The sequence below is a fragment of the Equus quagga genome, chromosome 6, assembly GCF_021613505.1.
Source record: "Equus quagga isolate Etosha38 chromosome 6, UCLA_HA_Equagga_1.0, whole genome shotgun sequence".
NCBI classification, from domain to species: Eukaryota; Metazoa; Chordata; class Mammalia; order Perissodactyla; family Equidae; genus Equus; species Equus quagga.
The window spans coordinates 33,308,069-33,324,589 of record NC_060272.1 but is presented as its reverse complement, the minus strand read 5'-3'; positions in this window follow the sequence as shown (position 1 = coordinate 33,324,589).

The window sequence follows — 16,521 nt, the reverse complement described above, 5'->3', positions numbered from 1 at the left end:
AACAATTATTGTTTTAGCTAGTAATTACTGAGAAATTTTAAACACGTTATTTTTGTCTTTGCCTTTCAAACTACAGTTTAAATACCTTTCCCTCAAGTTGCTAGTGCTGTGACCATATTTTAAGTACCACCAATAAAGTGTTCTGCCTTCATGAGATGAAAAACTAACGGCCTTAAACCATCAAAATTGAGTGATGTCAGCATCATGGTAGAGTGAGTTGTTCCCTTTGTCTCTCTCCTCTAAGTTACAATGAATAGGACATCCATTGACCAAAAAGGACTCACTGCATAGCACTCCAGAATGCCCGAGAAATCCACACATCTGTACATCTGAAGGTACTTGGACTGGACCTCCAGGAGACAGTGGAACTAAGCAAGTGGTCCCCTCCCCATCCCAGGCCCCGACCTGAGATTTAAAAACTTGCACTGGAGCCAGAGACCAGACTGCAGGAGCAGCAGTGGTGCTCATGGCTCAGCCTGTAGCCCTCCCCAACCAGTGTCAGATGGCATCTGCAGTCTAAGGCTTCAGGAGCCACAGCTGAATTCATGGCCCAGCATCCATTGGCAGCTCTCCTGACACCAGCTTTACCTGCAGCAGGGGCTGAATTAAAAACCCCAGGCCCCTGGCAGCAGCAGCAACACCTGTGAACCAAACACCCCGGCAACAGTGCTGAGAGTTCCCCCAGATAACCAAGGAGCAATAGCACAGATGGTGCACAGGGCAGCAGCACCCAAGCCCATGGACAGCCAGTGGGGGAACATGAGACCTGGGCCATCCTGGAAGCAACAGAAGTGCTCGCAGCCTGGGGCCATAGTGGTGACACCTGTGACTGAAGCAAAATTGTAAACAGCAAGGCACCAGTAACCTCAGAGTCACAAGCAACTCAAGGAGGGCACTGATGATGCCTCTGGCAGAGGCAGTGGAGGGTGAAAAGTCAGGCTCTCAAATACAACTAGAAGCAACTCAGAATCAACGTAATCAAAGCCTTACCCAGATAAGAAATGTATTACTACCATAAATGCACTGGCAGAGGATCAACTCATCAACTACCATGAAGAACTACAGTAATGTGTAGAACAGAAAGAAAATGACAACTCTCCAGAAACCAAAGTTGAAGTCACAGCAGATTACAATCATATTGACAGAGAATTCAAAATAGCTGTCATGAAGAAACTTAATGAGTTACAAGAAAACTCAGAAAGACAGTTCAATGAGCTTAGGAATAAAATTAGTGAACAGAAGGAATACTTCACCAAAGAGATTGAAACTCTAAAAATAAACCTAACAGAAATTCTGAAGATGAAGAACATTAGTGAGATGAAAAATAAAATAGAAAGCATTGGAAATAGAGCAGATGATGTGGAAGAGAGAATTAGCAAACTCAAATGTAGAAATCTAGAAATGATTCAGGTGGAAGAGGAGAGAGAACTAAGACTTTTTGAAAAATGAAGAAATCCTAAGAGAAATATCCAATGCAACTACGAAAAGCAAGATAATGATAATGGGTATCTGAGAAGAAGAGAGGGAGAAAGGAGCAGAGAGCTTATTCAAAGAAAGAATAGCTGGGAACTTCCCAACCCTGGGAAATGAATGAGCTATATGACTACATGAAGCTAATAGCACTCTTAAGAATCTCAGTGCAAAAAGACCTTCTCCAAGGCACATTATATTAAAACTGTAAAAAGTCCATGACAAAGGAAGAATATTAAAGGTGACCAGAGAGAAGAAAATAACTTACAAAGGAACCCCCATTAGGCTATAAGTGGATTTCTCAGTGAAAGCTTTATAGTCTGGGAGAGAGTGGAATGATATATTCAAAATACTGAAAAACAGAAACTATCAGCAAAGCATACTCTATCCAGAAAAGTTACTTCAGATAGGAAGGAGAAATAAAGGCTTTCCCAGACAAACAAAAGCTGAGGGGGTTCATTGTCACTAAACTTGTCTTCAAGAAATGTTGAAAGGAGCCTACCTACCTGAAACAAAAAGGTGAAGGTTTACAAAGCTTTGAGCAAGGTGATAAATAGACAGAATCAGAAAACTGCAACTCTATATCAGAATAGATTAGTACACACTTAATAAAAACATAAAGGCTAAAGGGAAAGAAAGCATGAAAACTAACTATAGCCACTTCAATTTGGTAAAAAACTCATAATACAAAAAAGAATAATTTGTGACAATAAAAACCTAGAAGGGGAGGAAGAAAAGGGAGGAACCTGCACAGGCTAATGGAGATAAGACATTATCATGAGAAAAAGGACTATCGCATCTATGAGATCTTTTATGCAAACCTCTTGGTAACCACAAAGTAAAAAATCAGTGCAGAGCACAAAACATAAATGAAGAGGAAAGTGAGAAAAACAACACAGAAAACCACCAAACTGAAATGACAGACAGAAATAGAAGGAAAAAGAAACAATGGAAATATAGAACAACCAGAAAACAAATGATAAAATGGCAGTGTTAAGCCCTTATATATCAATAGTCACTCTAAATGTAAATGAATTGAAATAACCAATCAAAGGACACAGAATGGCTGGTTGAACTAAAACCAAGACCCAACAATATGCTGCCTCCAGGAGACCCATCTCATCTCGAAAGACAAACATAAGCTCACAGTAAAGGGATGGAAGATGATACTCTAAGCAAATGGCAACCAAAAGAAAGCAGATGTAGCTATGCCTATACCAGACAAAATAGACTTCAAGACATAGGGATAACAAAAGACAAAGATGGACATTATATAATAATAAAATGGGCATTCTACCAAGAAGACTTATTAATATACATGCACCTAACATAGGAACACCAAAGTATATAAAGCAACTATTAACAGACTGAAAGAAGAAATTGACAGCAACCAATAACAGTAGAGGAGTTTAACATCCCACTTACATCAATGGATAGATCATCTAGACAGAAAGTCAACAAGGAAACATTGGCCTTAAATGAAACACTAGACAAGATGGATTTTAGATATATAAAGACATTCCATCCAAAAGCAATAGAATACATATTCTTCTCAAGTGGACACGAGACATTCTCAAAGATAGACCATATGTTGGGAAACAAAACAACCCTCAATAAATTTAAGAACATTGAAATTATGTCAAGCGTCTTTTCTGACCACAATAGTATTAAACTAGACATCAACTGCAAGAATAAAGCTGGAAAAGTAACAAAGATGTGGAGACAAAACAATGTGCTACCGAACAACTATTGGATCAATGAAGAAATCAAAGGAGACATAAAAAAATACCTGGAGACAAATGAAAATGAAAACACAACATACGAAAACTATTGGGTTGCAGCAAAAGCAGTACCAAGAAGGAAGTATATAGTAATATAGGCCTACCTCAAGAAACAAGAAAAATGTCAAATAGACAACTTAACACTATACCTAAAAGAACTAGAAAAAGAAGAACAAATGAAGTCCAAAGTCCGTAGAAGGAAGGAAATAATAAAAACCAGAGCAGAAATAAAGGAAGTAGAGACTAAAAAGACAAAAGATAGGATCAATGAAACTAGGAGCTGATTCTTTGAAAAGATAAGCAAAGTTGACAAACCCTTAGCTAGACTCACTGAGGAAACAAAGAGAGAATACTCAAATAAATAAAATCAGAAATGAAAGAGGAGAAAGTCCAACAGATACTACAGAAATACAAAGGATTATGAGAACACTGTGAAAAGCTATACACCAACAAGTTGGATAACCTGGAAGAAATGTATAAGTTCTTAGAATCATACAACCTCCAAAACTGAATCAAGAAGAAATAGAGAACGCGAGTAGACCAAACACAAGTAAAGAGTTTGTAATAGTAATCAGAAACCTCCAGAAAAACAAAAGTCCAGGATGATCTGGCTTCTCTGGTGAATTCCACCAAACATTCAAAGAAGTTTTAATACAGATCCTTCTCAAGTTCTTCCAAAAAATTGAAGAGGATGGGACAATTCCTAACTCATTTTACAAACCCAACATTAAACTGATACCCAAACCAGACAAGGACACACATCATAGGAAAATTACAAACCAATATTGTTGACGAACGTAGATGCAAAAATCCTCAACAAAATCAAATACAACAATACATTAAAAGGATCATAGACCATGATCAAGCAGGATTTATTCCAGGGGAGCAAAGATGGTTCTACATCCTCAAATCAAGCAATGTGATACACCACATTAACAAAATGAAGAATAAAAATCACATGTCATCTGAATAGATGCAAAGAAAGTGTTTGACAAGATTTAGCATCCATTTATGATAAAATATCTCAATAAAATGGGTATAGAAAGAAAATACCTCAACATAATAAAGGCCAGACGTGACAAACACACTCAACATCATACTAAAAGTGAAAAACTGAAAAGTGTTCCTCTAAGAATTGGAACAAGACAAGGATGCCCACTCTTATTCGACATAGTATTGAAAATCTTAGCCAGAGCAATTAGGTAAGAAAAAGAAATAAAAAGAATCCAAATTGTAAAGGAATAAGTAAAATTGTCACTATTTGTGTATTACATGATTCTATTTATAAAAACCTTGAAGAATCCACCAAAAAACTATTAGAGATAATTAACAAGTACAGTAAAGTTGCAGGGTACAAAATCAACATACAAGAATCAGTTGCATTTCTATACACCAACAATGAACTGGCAGAAAGAGAAATCAAGAATACAATCCCATTTACAATTGCAACAAAGAGAATAAAATACTTGACAATAATTTTTTTTAATTTATTTTTTGAGGAAGATTAGCCCTGAGCTAACATTTGCTGCCAATCCTCTTTTTGCTGAGGAAGACTGGCCCTAAGCTAACATCTGCTGCCAATCCTCCTCTTTTTGCTGAGGAAGACTGGCCCTGAGCTAACATCTGTGCCAATCTTCCTCCACTCTATATGTGGGATGCCTACCGCAGCATGACCTTCTGAGCAGTGCTATGTCCGCACTTGGGATCTGAACCAGCGAACCCCAGGCCGCTGAAGAAGAACGTGCGCACTTAACCACAGCAACACTGGGCCAGCCTCTACTTAGCAAGAAATTTAACAAAGGAGGTGAAAGACCTATACACTGAAAACTGTAAGACATTATTGAAAGAAATTGAAGAAGGCATAAAGAAATGTAAGGATATTTTGTGCTCATGGATTGGAAGAACAAACATAGTTAAAATGTCCATATTACTTAAAGCAATCTAGAAACTCAATGCAATCCCACTCAGAATCCTAATGAGATTTTTCACAGAAATAGTACAAAGAATCCTAAAATTTATATGGAACAATAAAAGACGAATAGCAACAAATAGCCAATGCAATCCTGAGAAAAATGAATAAAGCTAGAGGTATCATACTCCGTGATTTCAAAGTATACTACAAGGCTGTATTAATCAAACCAGCATGGTCCTGGTACAAGAACAGACATAAAGATCAATGCAACAGAATGGAGAACTCATGAATAAACCCACACATCTATGGCCAGGTAATTTTCAACAAAGGAGCAAAGAACATACAATGGAGAAAGGAAAGTCTCTTCAATAAACAGTGTTGGGAAAACTAGACAGCCACACGCAAAAGAATGAAAGTAGACCATTGTCTTACACCATACACAAGAATTAACTCAAAATGGATTAAAGACTTGAATGTAAGACCTGAAACCATAAAACTCCTAGAAGACAACACAGGCAATACGCTCTTTGACACTTATCTTACTAATATCTTTTTTGAATACCACGTCTCCTCAGGCAAAGGAAACAAAAGAAAAAATCAACAAATGGTACTACATCACACTAAAAAGCTTCTGCACAGCAAAGGAAACCCTCAACAAAACAAAAAGACACCCCACCAACAGGGAGAAAATATTGGCAAATCATATATCCAATAAGGGGTTAATATCCAAAATATGTAAAGAGTTCATATAGCAGCAAAAAGACAAACAACATGATCTAAAAATGGGTAAAGGATCTGAACAGACATTTTTCCAAAGATATACAGATGGCCATCAGGCACATGAAAAGATGTTCAACATCACTAATTATTAGGGAAATTCAAATCAAAACTGCAATGAGATATCACCTCATACCCATCAGAATGGCTATTATTTAAAAGATATTAAATAACAACTGTCGGAGAGGGTGTGAAGAAAAGGGAACACTCATACCCTGCTGGTGGGAATGTAAACTGGTGCAGCCACTATGGAAAACAGTATGGAGATTTCTCAAAAAATTAAAAATAGAACCACTATATGATCCAGCTATTCCACTTCTGGGTATTTATCCAAAGAACATGAAAACAGTGATTCAAGAAGATATATGCACTCCTATGTTCATTGCAGCAATATTCACAATAGCCAAGACTTGGAAGCAACCTAAGGGCCCATCAATTGATGAATGGATAAAGAAGATGTGGTGTATATATACAGTGGAATACTACTCAGCCATAAAAAAGACAAAATTGTATCATTTGTGACAACATGGATGGACCTTGAGGGTATTATGCTAGGAAAATAAGTCAGACAGGGAAACATGATTGCTATATGACTTCACTCATATGTGGAAGATAAACACATAGATATAGAAAACAGATTGGTGGTTACCAGAGGGGAAGAGGGTGGGGGGCAGGGCAAAATGGATAAAAAGGCACATATGTATGGTGATGGATGGAAACTAGACTTTTGGTAGTGAACACGATGTAGTCTATACAGAAGCCAAAATATGATGTACAGCTCAAAGTTACATAATGTTGTAAACCAATGTGAATGCAATAAAAAAAAGCCCATCAAAATCACCCACAAATCCACCCATTGTTCACTATATCCATTTTCTACCTCTTATCATTTCTTCCCATAGAAGCCAGAGTGACATTCTTAAAAGATGAACTATCCCTGCAGGGCCTGGGCCTTGCTTTCTCAGCAAAAGTCCCCAGGCTCATTGCAACCATTTGTCCTTCTGGCTTCCACCTGGGCAGGCCGCCCAGCTGCTGGGATTTGTAACAATCTATGGCCTGGCCAGCCTGGATCCTCTCTTATCTCACATAAAGAACATTGCGTCTTACAGGGACACAGAGCCACTCCGTGTGAGCTACTGTTCCTGGGAACACTGGTCGTACCGAGGACAGCCCTTTGGCAAGGATGCAGCCTTTGTTCCTCTGCCCACTTAAGCAAGCTTGCCTCAGGGGGTGGTAGTGGTGCGCAAATCTGCGTCCAGCCGGCTGCCACTGGACTCTCTGTAAGTAAGTCCCAATAAACTTTTATGTCTCATTCGCAGTCTCCGGGTCGTTTCTCCAGTCTCTTGGAACCTGTTCCACACTGCTCACCCAGGTGGGTGTGTGGTGGAACAATCCCAGAAAAGATTTTTGAGCTTGGTTGCCCCTATGACCAAAACTCTTCAGAATCTTTCTGTTGCTGTTGAGGTAAAATCCACTTCCCATCCTCTCTCTTCCTCCCTCAACATGGGTTACAAGGCTCAGCATAATCTACCAGCTTTACCAGCCTCCTCACAAGGCCTTCTTTCCTCTCTGGTCCTCTTTCTCTGAGCTCTTTCCCATCTGGGCCTTACATAGCTGCTCAGTCCCTAGGAATGCTCTTCTGTTGATTCTGAGGTTCCCTAACACCTGTTCTTTCTTCAGGGCCCAGTGTTGAGATCACCTCCTCAGAGAGGCTTTCTCTGACCCCCACCTCTGTCAGGACTCTCCGCTCTAATCCGAGGGTGAGTAACTATCGTAGTTTGCCCAGAACTGAGGGGTTTCTTGGAAAGTAAGACTTTCAGTGATAAAACCAAGACAGCCCTAGGCAAACTGGGAAGATTGATCACACTATCTCCTCCTCAGTTGCAAAATGTACTTTTTTTATAGCGCCCACATAATTTATAATTGTATATTTAGTTGTGTGATGTTTTTTAAGTGGCTACCATCCTTATTATAGTATAATTTCATAAGGAGGGTGGTATCTATTTTTTCAATCTTCTTGTCTCCGGTGCCTAGCACTACACTTAGCACAAAGCACCTTCCTGATAATTATTGCTTTTGAAAGAGACACACGTCTTATTGGCTACTTCTGCTACAAAGGGAAGTGAGAATGCTGACATATGAGTTGTGAAACAATATGCCTTCTTTTGTTTCACCTTCTAAAACACATGTCGTCTCATAAGAATGCTTTGGAAATATCCTTTCTTCTCATTGGTCCCTAGACATTGATATTGTGTTTTAGTTGGCTATAGTCCATCAATTCCATTTATGTATGTGATCCCAGTCTTTTGATCTCAGCTAAGAGAGGCTGCAGCTAAAGAAATACCTATGTCACAAACCTAGTAAGTTGATACTCAAAGACCCTTTCATAATAATAACAATAGTAACTAATATTGAGTACTTAGATATATGCTGAGCTCTGGGTTAAGCACTGTATATATGTAATCTCTTTTGAAAATGTACATCTTATGAGACAAACACTTTTATTATATTCATTTCACTGATGAAGGACACAGAGAGAATAAGCATTACACCCAAAGTTGGATATATTTTAAGCGGTTGAGTCAAGATTCTGAGATCTGTCTGACTTAAACAAGTCCAGATTTAATCTATTCCTTTGAAAGAAAAGGAGAGAATTGATTCTTATCAATGGTGATTTACTTACCTGAATTAGGGTAACTGATCATCTGATTCAGGCAAACTCTCTTTTGGAAATTAACTGGACTGTACCTGTTCAATTATAGAACTGAATTTTATAAATACATATCATTATACGTAGTACATATGATAATTGTGTTTAGCTAGTAGATAATAGCTAACATTTATCTAATGCTTAACATGAGCCAGATTCTAAGTTAAGTACTGGAGACATGTTAACTCATTTAATCAGCACAATCTATGAGGTGGTGTGATATTTTCCACTTTTTATAGGCAGTGGGACTGAAGTGCAAAAAAGAAAAGAAAAATTTTCCTGAAGTCATACAGTTTTAAGTGATGGAGCCAGGATTGGAATCCAAGACCGTTTGATTTCTAAGATATATTTTTCATCTATCTCTTTTTTCTCCAAGCCCCAAACTGACCAGGGATTAAAAGTTTTTGCAATACTTTTCATGTATCTTTTGCTTATTTCTACATTACTCAGCACAGTTGGATACCAGTATATATGAAATGTTCTCTCTCATGAGAACTTAAATAATTGGAACTGTACTTAGTCAGTAGAGGGCACCTCAGGGTATTCATTTTTACACTACAACTCCCCTTGGCAGGATCTTAGTGAAACCACGCAATGTTTCTCTTCCTCTGGAGAAAAACAATAGAACCTTTCCTCTTCCAAATGTCTGACAGTCATAAAAGCTTGACTAGCTTGGGAGAGAGAGGTCAGCACTTTAAGTTGATATGAGACCCTTCAGGATAGTGACTGTATCTTTTATATGTCTTATACACAAATGTGTGTAGCATGTATTGGTTAATTAATTCCAGTGGATTGACTGAAATATGCAATCCCCTCAATCCTGTGTTGCTACCTGAGACCAGACTTTGGCCGTGTCCTCCTCTTACTATTTAACTAATCTGCACAGCCTCCTCCAGCTCTCAGGTAGACTGACTTACATTGCTTGTGGCTGTGCATTGTGGATTAGAAAACTTTAGAAAGACTTGGAGAAATCATTTTTTTCCTGAAAAAGTAGAAAAGTAATTTATGTTTTCAGTTATTTCATATATCTTTATGAGATCAAGAACAGAATCTTCGGGATTTTAAAAATTACGCATATATAGCAATTCATCTTGCAAATAAACTACTATTCATTTTGCATAAATTATAGATTTCTTCTAATAACATGTTTAAATTTAGATCCCTCCCTGTTCAGTATTTTATCATTAATTTTTTTTCTCTCCGGAGAACTTCACTTTTGCTAAAGCCAAGTTAACATGTCTAGAAAATGATGATAAGAAAAAGATTCTACTAGTGTTTATAGATGCACTCAAAATCCCAGAAAGAAATAGGACTTTTTTTTTTAACAGATGGAAAGAGTGATCAAATATGCATGAAAGGCAGAGATGTAGAAAGAGGCAACATCCATAGAAAATGAAACAAAAATGTGGGCTCAAATGCACCTTTGCTGAAGCCAAGGTTTCTTGCAAAAAGAGTTCTCTGCAATCTCAAATTTGAGGAAGAAAACTATCCCTGGCAAGCAGTTACTCTTGGTGGTTGATAAGAGATTGAATAAAGTTCTTCACAACAGTGTCAAATGTCTTCAGTTTCATTCAACTGTCACACACACAACAATAATTGGCTCTGGTTGGCTCAACGAAGATTTTCTTGTGATTGAATTAAGATCAAAATAAATTTCTTCCTCTTCCTAGTCCTGGGGAAAGGAAATGATAGTGAGACATATTTGGAGATAGTAAAATTTGAGCCATTCAGAAAGAAGAATTAGCTTTCTCATCTTCTGATTTGAAACATTCAGGTAGTATTCTAGGTAATATGTTGATTACTCTCATGGCAAAAATATTGGCTAAACTCTTATATAGTGGATAATCGCACATTTTGCCCAGAAGAGAGTATACATTTAAGCAATAAATGAAAGCATTTTTTTAGTAGATATTCTATTTGGCTACCAGTTGGCAAAACTGCTTCCAGTTTTGACAGAAGTCACAATCAGTGACTTTCCATCTGGGTCTAACTGGGAATAGGTAACACTGAAAAGGAATTGTCACAGATTAAAATGAAGTGGGCTTTCCTTGGGTTTGTCCTTCATTTCTACAGAAAATTTGGAAATAAGGATATCAAATTCATTGTAGTTTGAGTTGGATATTGATACCCTTGCTGTAATGTGATCTGTTGCAAGAAGGGTTACTCACACATATAGGCTAAGGACCTACTTAAGGAGTTAACCTAGGATGGTTTGCAGCTGAGACACAAGTTGGACTGAGGTTTTGATTTCTAGAGAGATTTTGGTGAGAAGTCTTATTATGATTATCAACTGTGTAAACATAAAAGTATTTGTTCAAACGTGGAGATACTTTCTCTGAAAGACTAAAAGCAGTTGCTTCTGTTTGGAGTAAAAACATTGATATTTGAAAAATGTACTCTACATCTATTTCCTTGTTTCTTTTATACTAGAAACTAGTAATTTAAATTATATATTAATGTGTGCATTGGTTTCCTAGGGTTGCATAATAAAATAAAATCTGGATGGCTTAAAATAACGGGAATTTATTGCCTTACAGTTCTGGAGGCTAAAAGTTCAAAATCAGCAGGTTGGTTCCTTCTGAGAGCTATAAAGGAGAATCTTTTCCACGACTCTCCCTAGCTTCTGTAGATTGCTTGTCATCTTTGGCTGGGAGATGCATCACTCCTTTGTCTTCACATGGTATTCTGTTTTTTCATATTGTCTTCCCTCCAAGCATGTTTGTTTTTGTGTCCAGTTTTCCCCTCTTGTTAAGGACACCAGTCATATTGAATTAGGGCCCATCCTAATGACCTCATTTTAACTTGATTATTTCTGTAATGAGCCTCTTTCCAAATACTGGGTCACATTCTGAGTTACTGGCACTTAGGATTTCAACATATCTTTTTTTAGGGGACATAATTCAACCCGTAACAATGCATTATCAGTAAAGCTCATTTTTTAAGGCACTGTGATTCCTAATGTTTTATACAGCTGGGAAAGTTGGTTTACAAATCTTATGCACTGAAACAACGTAAGTTGTCTACCTGGTGGAAACTTTTTCAAACTATAGGCCCATGACACCTGAAATCTGCTCGTGTTGCTACAGGTATCTGAGATGCTGATCATTTCGTAGACAGTGAAATGATAACATTTCATCAAAGGTGACTTTTCATAAAGAGGGGGAAGCTGTAGAAGCTCCATCCATAGAGAAGGGAAAGTAGACTGGTGCTTCTCTTATTTGTCCAAATTCAAATGCATCAGGAACGGGCTCCTTGCTCCCCAGTTTGGTCCCTGTATAACATTATTTTAGCTCCACTATCAAACAACTACCTAACACAAGACATCTGTTTTTGCAGTTCATACTCGAGGTATCTTTCCAATAGTTTTCTAGCCTCTGTGGTTCATGCCCATTTACTGTAATAATAGCTAACACTACCTCACAGTAGTTCTTTCCGCTCCCTTCCTGTTTCTGCTACTATAACTAGTTTTACTGGAACTACCCAACATATGCACAGTTCACTGATTCTTTCTATTCACGCTGCCCTACCTACACACACATACACTTATATACACCTATAGAGATATAACTGCTCATTCATGTATTTCAACAGTACTCGGCAAGAATTATTCCTTCTTCATCCCAGACGATGCTGTGATGGTAGACTGGAGATATCGTTGGAAAGTTCTTGTACACTAATGCATGTTCTTTCTTCATTCAGTCAGCGCTGTGATGCCGTAAGAGGTTTATGATCAAGTTATTAATTGAAATTTGTAAATATTAAACAGGAAACAAGACATTGAAAGGATGAGAAGAAGGAAAAACTCAAAGCAGCAGATGAATTAGGGGGTTATTGAAATATCTGAAAGAGAAGGAAAAAGTACTTGGGCAAAAGTAATGTTAAGGAAAATGCAAAAAAACCAGAATGGACTATAACGTCTTTCAAGGTAAAAAAAAATGCAAAACAGAATACTCTAAGTTAATTGGATGCATAAGGTGGAGGGCGAGGAGGAGTCAACATTGGCTCCGAGTTATATGTTGGGGCAATAAGATGTACACATATATCAAGAGAAGGATCTGGTTTAGGAAGCAGAAGAAGAGACACTACATTCTGTTCTGACTCCTGGAGTTCTAGGAACCAACAGGTCCTAAATATATATATATTTGGGAGTCAGTTATGCAGAGATAAAGCTATGGAAATGAAAAGGCACATGATTCAAATAAAAGCAGAGAAAGAATTTCAAAGGCAGAACCCTAAAGAATACGTACATCTTCAAGATAGAAAAAAAAAAAAAACCTGAAGAATTCAAAAAAGGTTCTTAGGAGGAGGAATCAAATATGAGAAAATCTAATGTGGAGAGTTTCATGGAAAGCTAGTCAAACATTTTTAAATGTTTCAAGGGACTCAGATCAGGGACTGTTTCATATATTTATAGTATCCAGCAGAGCTTGCAAAAAATAGGTATTCAATGCATGCTACTGAATTAAATCCTTGGAAGAAAGAACTTAGTGAAACTCTTAGAATCCAAAAATTATAACTGGTATATATATCTGTACTATCCTGCCATCCAGTATTAGATTTTCGAAAAATCCCCATCTTCTAGTTCTCCCTCAAATGCTGCAATAACAGACCATTACATAGTCGTTAACCTCCCGTCCTTATGAGTACAGTGCCAAGTAGGGACTATAATGCCTGTTCAGACCAAAGGAGTTGGAACTTTGAAATAGTCAAGGAGTTGTGGAATTAGGATTCCACTGGGTGCACTTGACACCAGCACCTGTCTTCTTTCTTTATGTCATGCTGAGTGACTCTGGAGCTGAACTAAACCAATCTGCTCCAGTGACCATCCTTGAATATTTGAAGACACATTAGTCTTCTATTTTTCAAGCCAATTATTTCTGGTTATTTAAAATGTCTTCTGAAAATCATTGTAAAAATTGTGAAAATCATTGTAAAATCAGTGTAAAGTATTGTCACCGTTATTGTCATCTTCCTCTATAAGTAATTTTTGGAAAAATTAAGTAAAGATTGTGAAAGTAATTTTATTAAATAATAATAAAAGGTAACATATATGGTTACTGTATTCACGGCGCTCTTTTAAATTCTTTACATATGTTAATTCATTTCATTCCAACAACAACCTAATGAGATAAATATTATTATCTCCATTTTGATGAAATTGGCACAGCGAGGTTAAATCATTTGCCCAAGGCAAAATAGGTCAACTAGTAGGATATCTATCTATCCATCTATCTATCTATCTATCTATCTATCTATCTATCTATCTATCTACCTACCTACCTACCTATGTATTTATCTGTGTATCTATATGTCCATCTATCTATCTGAATTTATTATAAGGAATTGACTTACGCAATTGTAGGGGCTGGTTTAGCAAAGCAAATCCAAAGTCTGTAGGGCAGGTGGTCAGGAAGGGAAGATCATGAGCAGGCTGGAAACCCATGGGCACAATTTGAGGTTTGTTGTCCACAGGCAGTAGTCTCAACTCAGGAGTAGCTTAAGCCCACTTTTAAAGATCTTCCAAGTAAGTCTGGCCGGCCCAGGTTATCCGGGATAATGTCTCTCTTAATTAAATTAAAGTCAACTGATCAGGGACTTTAATCATATCTGTAAAATCTCATCACAGAAACATCCAAATTAGTGTTTGGTTGAATAACCGGTCATGCTACAAAATGGCTGCCGCTCTTTTCTTTCCTCCAATTCTTTTGAGAGAATGTCCCTTGCAGCCCAACCTAACCAGAAACATATTAGAAAGGGAATCTGGGGACTGTTGTTCAGCTCAGAGAAGTGGACACATCAAATGCCATCACAGGCAGGCAAGGTTATAGGCATAATGGTCTACATTTTGCCACGTTTTGTTGCCTGGTCACATTATTTGCAGGATGCTTCAAAATATGGCTGATAAAATTAAAGCATAAATTAAGAATGGCAAGATGAAAGCATAAAGGAGATTATGATTGTTATATCAATGTTTGACATATTGTTAGATATGAGTAAAATACGTAGTTATTTTAGATATAAGTAATGGCAAATACTTAGATATTTTGTATTATAATAAAAGCTATTCCTACCTTGATTAAACCTCAAGCTATTTAAATAAAAGATATATGCTTTTTCTGCAGTAGATATCAGATTCATATTAACTGAAAATAAAATTGCAATTAATTAGTATGCTCTCTAAAACAGTAAAATTTGGCGTGACAAGAGATGATAAATGTATTTTGGGAAGGGGAAAATAACATATGGTAGATTGTGATAGTTTCAATAGATACCATTTATTGTGAACTTACAGGAACTTACATCATTATCATTAACCTTCGTACAACCCTGAAAGGTCACTCAGTTGGAAAGTGGCTGATCTAGGATTCAACTCAGTTATGTGCTATTCTTTACTCTGCATGCTTTTAACTATACTCTGTTGCCTCTGAAAGTTATTTTTGGATATCCATTTCATCTACCTATTGGTAATGTGCTTTCCCCCTCCTCCCTTCTCTTAACACTTGCTTTCAGGATGAACTTAATGCTGTCTTACAAGATGGTTGACATTTTATGCCTTTTTACTAACTGCGGAAATTAAAGATTTCTTTTTCTTGGCCTAGGCCTCTTGGTCATTGGTGAATGAACAGGTACAGAGGGCAGTTTGAGGGCAAAGTCTCCCTTCCAAGCACCTCTGAATGCACTCTAAGTAAGCAGCTGCCTGTTGTGTTCACCCCTACGTCACCCCCACTCTTCTCTTGGGGACTTGATGTTGACATTAAAGGAATTTGCTCAGCTGTTCTCTTAAACTGTTGTAGAGATACATTGACATTCTTAACTGGCTGATGATTTATAAAAATTCTAACTCCCGCTTTCCTAACCACCAAGTTATAACAATATTCTCACTATAAATATGACTCCAAGTGCATTAAAAAAACCCAGCTACCCTCATTTGTTGAAAAATAGATTTAGAAGGCTATATACTATATTTAATTCAGTTTTCCCAATGCCCATATTGAGACAATGTGGTCTTCTAGACCATTTTACTTTCTTTTTTAAACGGAAAATGTCAGGAATTTAATCAGTTCCTTATATAGATAGACTTTTGAAAGGAAAGAAAATAGGTGTATTCTTTGACTGTGGAGTATAAGAGAAGACAAAAATGAAAAAAATGAAACCCTGAAGTTAGAGTTGGAAATCTGTAGCCAATTACTAGGTGCCCCCAAATTCGTCACAGTACAAGGGTGACATACAATTTTAGGGGCCAAGAGGAGAAGAAACCTAATACGTCATCTGCTAGCATCATCCCAGGCATCTAGAGGAGCATGAGGTCTATTGTGCATGTTTGGGAGCTATGAAAATAAATAAAGGAAACCTCAACTAAAATTGGAGTCAGGAAGGCCTATAGAGGGAGCTCTCACACCCTACCACTCATTGTCAATTACCCCAAGCGCAAAGAGACATACCTTGCATCTCCAACAGGAAGGTGTCTCTTTACTACCCCAACAGGAGGAAGGAAGATTTTCTTTTTGCCTAGCAACAAGCCCACCCAATGGAAAATGCCGCAGCTCAGCCAATGAGAAGCTACCATCACCCTGAACTCATACTTCCATCCAATAAACTTTCATTTTTCCTTTGCTAATAATTTTCTTGCCCCACCCTCTTTTTTATAAAAGCCTTCCATTTTGTATAACTCCTTGGAGTATCTCTCTGCTTACTAGATGAGATGCTCCCAAATTCATCAATTGTTTGATAAAGCCAATTAGGTCTTCAAACTTACTCAGTTGAATTTAGATTTTTAAACAAAGCTCACATATTCCATACTTTAATTTAAAAACACTCTAAGCAATCAGCAGCTGGATTTTGTCTTCTTATTCATAATTTATAGATATTCT